We start from the raw sequence: 8,236 nt of genomic DNA, 5'->3' as shown, positions 1-8,236 counted from the left end.
AGGGCTTACTGTAGTTAGGGGGCTTCCCAGGTGGTGCTAGTGGTAAAGAACCCACCTGCCAATTCTAGAGACATAAGACACGTGGGTTAGATTCCTGAGTCAGGATCCCCTGGGGAGGGCATGGCAATCCACCCCAGTGTTCTTGCCTGGAGAACCCCATGGAGAGAGGAGCCTGGTGGGCTACAGTCCAAGGGGTCACACAGAGTCGTACATGACAGAATCAACTTAGCACTCTCGCAGGCGCTATAGGCAGGGGATTACTCTGTATGGGCAGATGGTTTGCCCTCTGTGGCTTATGGTACTATGTAGGGAGGCAACACAGAGGATTAGAAGAGCTAAGTTCTGCTATTGGCCTCCATCTCTTCTAGCTGTGAGAAATTGCAGTCTTGCTTTACAGAAACTTTGGCTGTGCTATTTACAATGTGCGTGTCAACTCCCAGTGCTTTCTTTTCTAGCAAAAGAAAAGGAAAGAACTCAAGGAAAAGAAAAAGAACATTGGTTAAGTTCTGGAGTTTTTTTTTTTTTTATGTAAATGTATGAGGTTGTATAAAACTTTCCAGAGAGTCAGATGTTTTCCTTGTTATTCATTGTTTCCTGAAACTTAGGCTTAATTACAGTATCTTCCCAGTAGCATGTTTTGATGAACATAGTGATTTTCTTTCTCTTTGGGGGATGAAAGAGAAAAGTAAAACTTTAGGAAGATTTTCTTTTAAAGCAATAGCCCTCTTTTCTAAGGTAAACAAACTCTTATGGTGACTCAAGACATATTTCCTCATAATCGTGTTTTAAATACAGGTTGTAAAAAGTCACATCTAGGGCCTGTTAGGAAAAATAGGAACATTTTGAGAAAAGTACCAGGTTAGTGCTCCATGTATTTTATGTCTGGTAGATTTTAGGTAAAATTTGTTACAGATTTTCAAACTGGTAGTTTGATAGTCCCTAGATAGACACCAAATGGTTTTAATCCCCCTAATGCTTAAAAAAATTTGAGTTTGTTGCCAGCAACTCCTCTGTTTCTGCTCCACCTTACACTTCTCCTACACCTAGATTTGTTCCACCTCAGAAGAACTGGCACTCTTTTGGTGCCAAAGTTGCATTAGGGTGAATGTGAGATCAGTGCTGGTGGCTGTTATGGATTGAATAGTGTTCCCATAAAAGATGTTGTTGTTCTAACCCTAGCATCTGTGAATGCCTCCTTACTTGGAAATACGGTCTTTGTTGATGATCAGGTTAATATAAAGTAATTAGGGTGGGTTCTAATCCAATATGACCGTATCCTTATACAAAGGGGAAATGTGAACATAGAGACAGAAGGAAGATAATCTGAAGATACAGTGATCATGCCATCTATAAGCCAAGAAACCCCCAACGCTACAAGAAGCTAGGACCGAGGCGTGGAACAGGCTTCCCCTCATGTACCTCAGAAAGAACCAACTTTTCTGACACCTTGATTTTGCACTTCCAGCCTTCAGATCTGTGAGACAATCAATTTTTATTTCTGAAGCCACCCAGATTGTAGTCTTTTCTTATAGCTGACCCTGTAAACTCATAGAGTGGGGGAGGACCTTCACCGTTCTGATAGAGGAACTCCAAAGCAGTGCGGCAGGAAAGCCAGTGCCTAAAAAAAGTTAAAGTCAAAGCACTTGCAGTGTTGTTTTTTTAAACAATTATCTTTTAAAAATATATTTCTAATTTATTTAGGAATAAAAATATATTTCTAATAAGTTTTAAAATATGGGTGGGAACTGAGCTAGAAAACAAATCTGAGTGAAAGAAAACATCCTATACTCAAAATTTCATAATCGCATCTTTCTTTATTGAGGTTCCATACCCCTTAACTGGTTTATTGCACCTGGATTCACCCTGCAGAACATATTTTTATAATGTCCACCTTGTTAGACTGCCATTCATTCCCTGAAATTTGTTTCCCTTTTAAATGTAAAAGTCAAAAAGTATTTTATTTTAATATTTCTTTGATCCTAATTTCCCTAGACCTCTGCCAACTCTGCCTTTAACATGTTTGGGTCTTGCCTAAACTCCAATTGGACCTCCCCACCTTAGCAAAACTCTTCTAGGAAAGTCTGTAACAGTCCTTAGTATCTGCTCCACTGTATAAAAAATTCTTTCTAGGCTCCCCTTGATACCATATTTCAAAACAAATGTGTTTATTCTTGCATTATCCTTAGTAAGAGATTAAAAGCTATGTAGTAAGGTGAAACTATGTCTACTGAGGGGGAAAGTTTTAAGTTATTCTCTAGTCTTCACTAAATAACCATAGTTCCTCTAATCTTAAAGATTTTAGCTTTCAACTTTGAGTCATTTGAATTCTTAGGCAGGGAGCCCTCATCAATTTCCCCATGTTAAGATAAAAATCACCAAACTGGAGATGAATTATTAAGGCATCAAGAAAAAATATTTAGTATGCATGTTGAGAGGAAAGCTTCCCACAATAAAATTTCTAGACAGAAGTTACAGTTTCTGTAGGCTGAGCTCCTCAGATTAAAAGAGTATAGCGATTCTTTAATACTCCTTGTAAAAAGAAACTACAAACACATGGTAAAACTTTTTCTTGCCACGTCAGCATTCCTTTGAGAGGAAAGAAAGAAAATGTTTTGTTGGGAGTTCTTCAATTTAGCTCTACAAAGACTTAAAAATGTTTTGACTTTCAAAGGCACTTTTACAGAGCTGTAAAACTGCCTGTCTCCTCTCCAGATTATCCTGTATACAAAGGCAGCACTAATTTTTATAAAATATTACTTTGATCCTTCAGTTCCTTGGTCAAATTGATTATGGCTGCCTATTATTTTTCAGATCATGTCTTATATTTTTCAAGATCTTTGATAATGTATACCCATTGTAATACCTATCCCAAATTTTATTTCACTTTACCCCACCATCCAATTTATCACCTTTGTTTTATGGCCTTTCTCTCCCTCTGTCAACTCCAACACATATGGGTTTATATGTTTATATAAATGTTTATATGTTTATATATATGTTTATATGTTTATACAGTACTCACACACACACACACACACGCCCGCCTGTGCTCCATGTATATTCTGGTCCTCAGACTTTTACGAACACCTTTTCTCTTTTCTGCTGTCTGCTTGTATTTTTTTTCTCCTAGCTGGATCCTAGATTTCTTGAAAAGCTGCATTTCCTCCTGGGAAGCCCCTCTTCTGACCTTTATCTGCATTGCCGTGCTTGTTCAGTCATCCAGTTGTGTCCAACTCTTTGTGACCCTGTGGACTGCAGCATGCCAGGCCTCCCTGTCCCTCACCATCTCCCAGAGTTTGCCCAAGTTCATGTCCATTGCTTTTGTGATGCCATCCAGCATCTCATCTTCTGACACCCTCTTCTCCTTCTGCCCTCAATCTTTCCCAGCATCAGGGACTTTTCCAGAGTCCACGGTTTGCATCAGATGACCAAAATACTGGAGTTTCAGCTTCAGCATCAGTCCTTCTGATGAGTATTCAGGATTGATTTCCCTTAAGATTGACTGGTTTGAACTCCTTGCTGTCCAGGGAATTTTCAGGAGTCTTCTCCACCACCACAGTTCATAGGCATCAATTCTTCAGTGCTCCACCTTCATTATGATCCAGCTCTCACAACCTATTGTGACCACAGGGAAGAGCATAGCCTTGACTGTACAGACCTTTGTTGGCAGAGTATTGTGTCTTTTCATTTTCTTTTCAACCTCTTCTGTTTAGGTTTGTCATAGCTTTCCTGCCAAAAAGCTTCTGATTTCATGGCTGCAGTCACCATCTGCAAAGATTTTAGAGCCGAAGGACAGGAAATCTGTCACTACTTCCACCTTTTCCCTTTCTATTTGCCATGAAGTAATAGGGCCAGATACAGTGATCTTAGTTTTTAAATTTTTGAGTTTTAAGCCAGCTTTTTCACTCTCCTCCTTCACCCTCATCAAGAGGCTCTTTAGTTCCTCTTTGCTTTCTGCTATTAGAATGGTATCATCTGCATATCTGAGGTTGTTGATGTTTCTCCTGCCTGTCTTGATTCCAGCTTGTAACTTATCCAACCATGGCATTTCTCATGATTTGCTCAGCATATAGATTAAGCAAACAGGGTGACAGCAGACAGCCCTGTTGTACTCCTTTCTCAATCTTGAACCAATCAGTTGTTCCATACGGGGTTCTAATTGTTGCTTCTTGACAATACAGGTTTCTCAAGAGACAGGTAAGATGGTATGGTATTTTTTCTCAAGAGACAGGTAAGATGGTATGGTATTTGCATCTCTTTTTAAGAACTTTCCACAATTTATTATGATCCACATAGTCAAAGGCTTTGACATAGTCGATAAAATAGAAATAGATGTTTTTCTGGAATTCCCTTGCTTTCTCTATGATCCAGTGAATGTTGGCAATTTGATCTCTGGTTCCTATTCCTTTTCTAAACCCAGCTTGGATATCTGGAAGTTCTTGATTTGCATAATGCTGAAGCCTAGCATGCAAGATTTTAAGCATGACCTTACTTGCATGGCAGGTGAGTGCAATTTTCTGATGGTTATCACATTCTTTAATACTACCCCTCTTGGGAATTGAGATGAGGCTTGACCTTTTCCAGTCCTGTGGCCACTGCTGGGTCTTCCAGATTTGCTAACATATTGAATGCAACACCTTCACAGCATCATCCTTTAGTGTTCTGAATAATTCTACTGGAATTCCATCGCATACACTAGCTTTGTTAACAGCAGTGCTTCCTCAGGCCCGCTTGACTTTGCTCTCCAGAATGTCTGGCTCTGGGTGGCTGAGCACACCATCGTAGTAATCCAGTTCATTAAAATCTTTTTTGTACAGTTCTTCCATGTGTTCTTTCCATCTCTTCTTGATCTCTTCAGCATCCACTAAGTCTCTACTGTTTCTTTCCTTTATTGTGCTCATCTTTGGGCAAAATGTTCCCTTGATATCTCCAATTTTACTGAAGAGATCACTAGTCCTTCCCCTTCTGTTGTTTTCTTTTAGTTCTGTTCATCGAAGAAGGCCTTCTTATCCCTCTGTGCTGTTCTTTGGAAATCTGCATTTAGTTGGATATACCTTCCCTTTCTCCCTTGCTTTTTGCTTCTCTTCTTTCTTTAGCTATTTGTAAGGTGTCCTCAAAAACCACTTTGCCTTCTTGCTTTTCTTTTCTTTGGGATGGTTTTGTTCAGTGTCTCCTGTATAATATTATAGACCTCCATCCATAGTTCTTCAGGCACACTATTTACAAGTTCTAACCCCTTGAATCTATTCATTACCTCCACTGCATATTAATAGGGGATTTGATTTAAGTTGTACCTGGCTGGCCTAGTGGTTTTACCTGCTTTCTGTAGTTCAAGCCTGAATTTTTCTATGAGAAGCTGATGACGTGAGCTATGGTCAGCTCCAGGTCTTGTTTTTGCTGACTGTGTACAGCTTCTCCATCTTTGGCTATAAAGAATGTAATCAGTTTGATTTCTGTATTGACCATTTGGTGATGGCCATGTGTAAAGTCATCTCTTGTGTTGTTGAAAAAGGATCTTTTCTTTATTCAATGATTTTGGATAATAATTTTCTACATTTGGACATCCATTTTCTTATCCTTGCTTCTGATCTAGATTGATGCTGTCTGGTGCTTGTTTAAATGCTACTTCAGAGTGCTTTCTCATTTTTGTTGTGAACATACAGGCTGCTATAATTTTTAAGCTTCCTTTGCATCTTTCACAGTCCTGGACAGTGATGGAGCATATATCCAATTTCAACAGCTCCCTTTTTACCTCTCTATAGGGAGCTACAGCAATGACCCAATGCAAAATACCCATATATGAGGAGTCTTACCTGCCTAAATACCCACCAAGCCCCTTCTGTTGGGTAGGCGAAGGCAACTAGGCCACTGATGGCCACCATAGTTGTCACCATCTCTGTGGATCAAGAAGAGTAGAAACGGCCTTCCCCAATGTTGTGTCTACGTCCCCTGTCTCCAAGTCTGAGTTCTGTGAGACTCGGTCTCGTAGAATAACCAAAACTAAAATAGCAGTTCTTCAAATCTGTATTGTTCGTTGTCATCCTTTGAGGCAACACCCTCAATTTATTATCTTTTGTGTGCTCACCTTTATGGAACTCGCCTCCTTTGACAATATCACTTCTTTTCCAAACTCTTGCTATGTTTTCTGGAACTCAACCCTACACACTGGCTCACTGGACTTTCTTTACTTCATTACATTCATACAAACTGGGCTTTTTCCAAATCACTTCTTCTGAAGGTCTCCTACGACAGATATGTGTTCATCGGATTTATCTGTAAATAATGAGTTACTGGTGACTTCAGCATCTAGAGGACTAGATTTCAATTATTTGTTCACAAATACTCCAAGCTTTCATTGCCTTTTTATTTTTATTTTACCTATTGGATGAACTCACTACCATAGATGAATGTAACTCTACATGTTTTCCCTACCTGCATGGAAATCAGAAAACTATAGCTCGTTCAAGGTGTTAAGAAAAATTTTTTCATGTCTAAATATTTGTTTAAAAAGCCAAGAAAAATATATGAAAGAGACCATATGTAATGTACAAAGCCTAAAATATTTGCTGCCTGGCCCACTGTAACAACGAAAACATGATCTATCTACAACTCGCATCGCTCCCTCTTGTAATGGAGGACACATCTGTCCCCCTAGCTAGTAAAAGTTTTGCCGCCAGTGTTCTGACTCATCCTTTCCCGCTATGGTGGACACATGCCTTTTGTTTGCTACCATCCTTTCCTTGGGAGAAATATCTCTACCCATTTGGGGTTATCTTTCTCCGTCTGTGTGGCTTGAAAAGTGAAAGTGTGAGTTGCTCAGCTATGTCCCACCCTTTTTGATTCCATGGACTATAACCTGCCAGGGTCCTCTGTCAATGGAATTCTCCAGGCCAGAATACTAGAGTGGGTAACCATTCCCTTCTCCAGGGCATCTTCCCAACCCAGAGGTAGAACCTGCATCTCCTGCATTACAGGCAGATTCTTTACTGTCTGAGCCACTAGAGAAGGCTCTATATGACTTACACTGGAATAATTATCACCACGCCCCTCTTCCGCTAGCCCCGTAGATAGGCACATGATTGAGCCTTGAACGCTTAGAACATTTCAACTCCATATTTACAGAAGTTGATTCTGAAAAAGGCATCTGATCAAAGCTGGGTCTGGAGACATTCCAGGAGGTGTTCTGGAATAAGACACAACACCGAGTCCACTCCAAAGAAACTTCCCCAACAATGGGTCCTGCTGCCTGGTATCATTAGAGTCAATAGAATGAGACTGAATCCTATCCAGAAGCAAAGGAAAGCTTTGTTGTTTGGTCAAAAAATGGAGAGGGGCAAGCTCTCACTGTAGAGCACATGCTGTCCTGGATAGGTGAGGAGTGGGGCTACTTTATGGGGCTCACCGCAGAGGTTCTGGCAGGGCGGTTGTGGCTCCAGATAGCAGTGCTGGGTGCGCTGTCTCTGCACACAGCCTGCTGCTGCCATCTGGAATTATGGAGCTGTGTAGAGTCTCAGGTGGGAGACCTCTGCACCCAACCCCGCATGAGTAAGTGAACCTGGATGAAGCACAAAGGAAAGAAAAAAAAAAAAAAAAAAAAGTCAGACTTTGTTATCCAGACCCTATTTTTATTTCCCAGGAATTGTTAGTGGGCTTTGCTGGGACAAAACTTGTCATATCTCCCCCAGAAGTATTTATTTACCTTCTGAAGGGTAAGAACCCAGGATCCTTCCTATCCTTCCCTGAAGGAGAGTGTGTGTACATTAGGGAGAAAAATTTTTTCTCACTGTCTCACAAAGGGAGGACCGGGGGACAGCTGTTCCTCTTCTTGATAAACTCTCAAGATTCCTTGGGTTCTTCATCTATAGCACAGATCTCAGTTAGTATGAGGTGACATCTGGCTCTCACTGAATTACCTTAGAAGGGAGAAAGTTATGGCCGGGGAGCTGATGCAGTTTTTACTATATTTTTAGTTGCTAAGTTGTGTCTGATTCTTTGCAACCCATGGACTATAGCCCACCAGGCTCTTTGGTCCATGGGGATTTCCCAGGCAAGAAAACTGGAAAAAAAAATAAAAATAAAAAAAAAAAAAAAAAAAAAAAAAAGAAAACTGGAGTGGGGTGCCGTTTGCATCTCCAAGGGATCTTCCTGACCCAGGAATTGAGCCCGCATCTCCTGCATTGCAGACAGATTCTTTGCCACTGAGCCACTAGGGAAGCCCAGTTTTTTACTATAAATA

Source organism: Odocoileus virginianus, chromosome 1 (genome assembly GCF_023699985.2).
Source record: "Odocoileus virginianus isolate 20LAN1187 ecotype Illinois chromosome 1, Ovbor_1.2, whole genome shotgun sequence".
In the NCBI taxonomy this organism is placed as follows: Eukaryota; Metazoa; Chordata; class Mammalia; order Artiodactyla; family Cervidae; genus Odocoileus; species Odocoileus virginianus.
Note: the sequence above shows the minus strand (reverse complement) of the source record.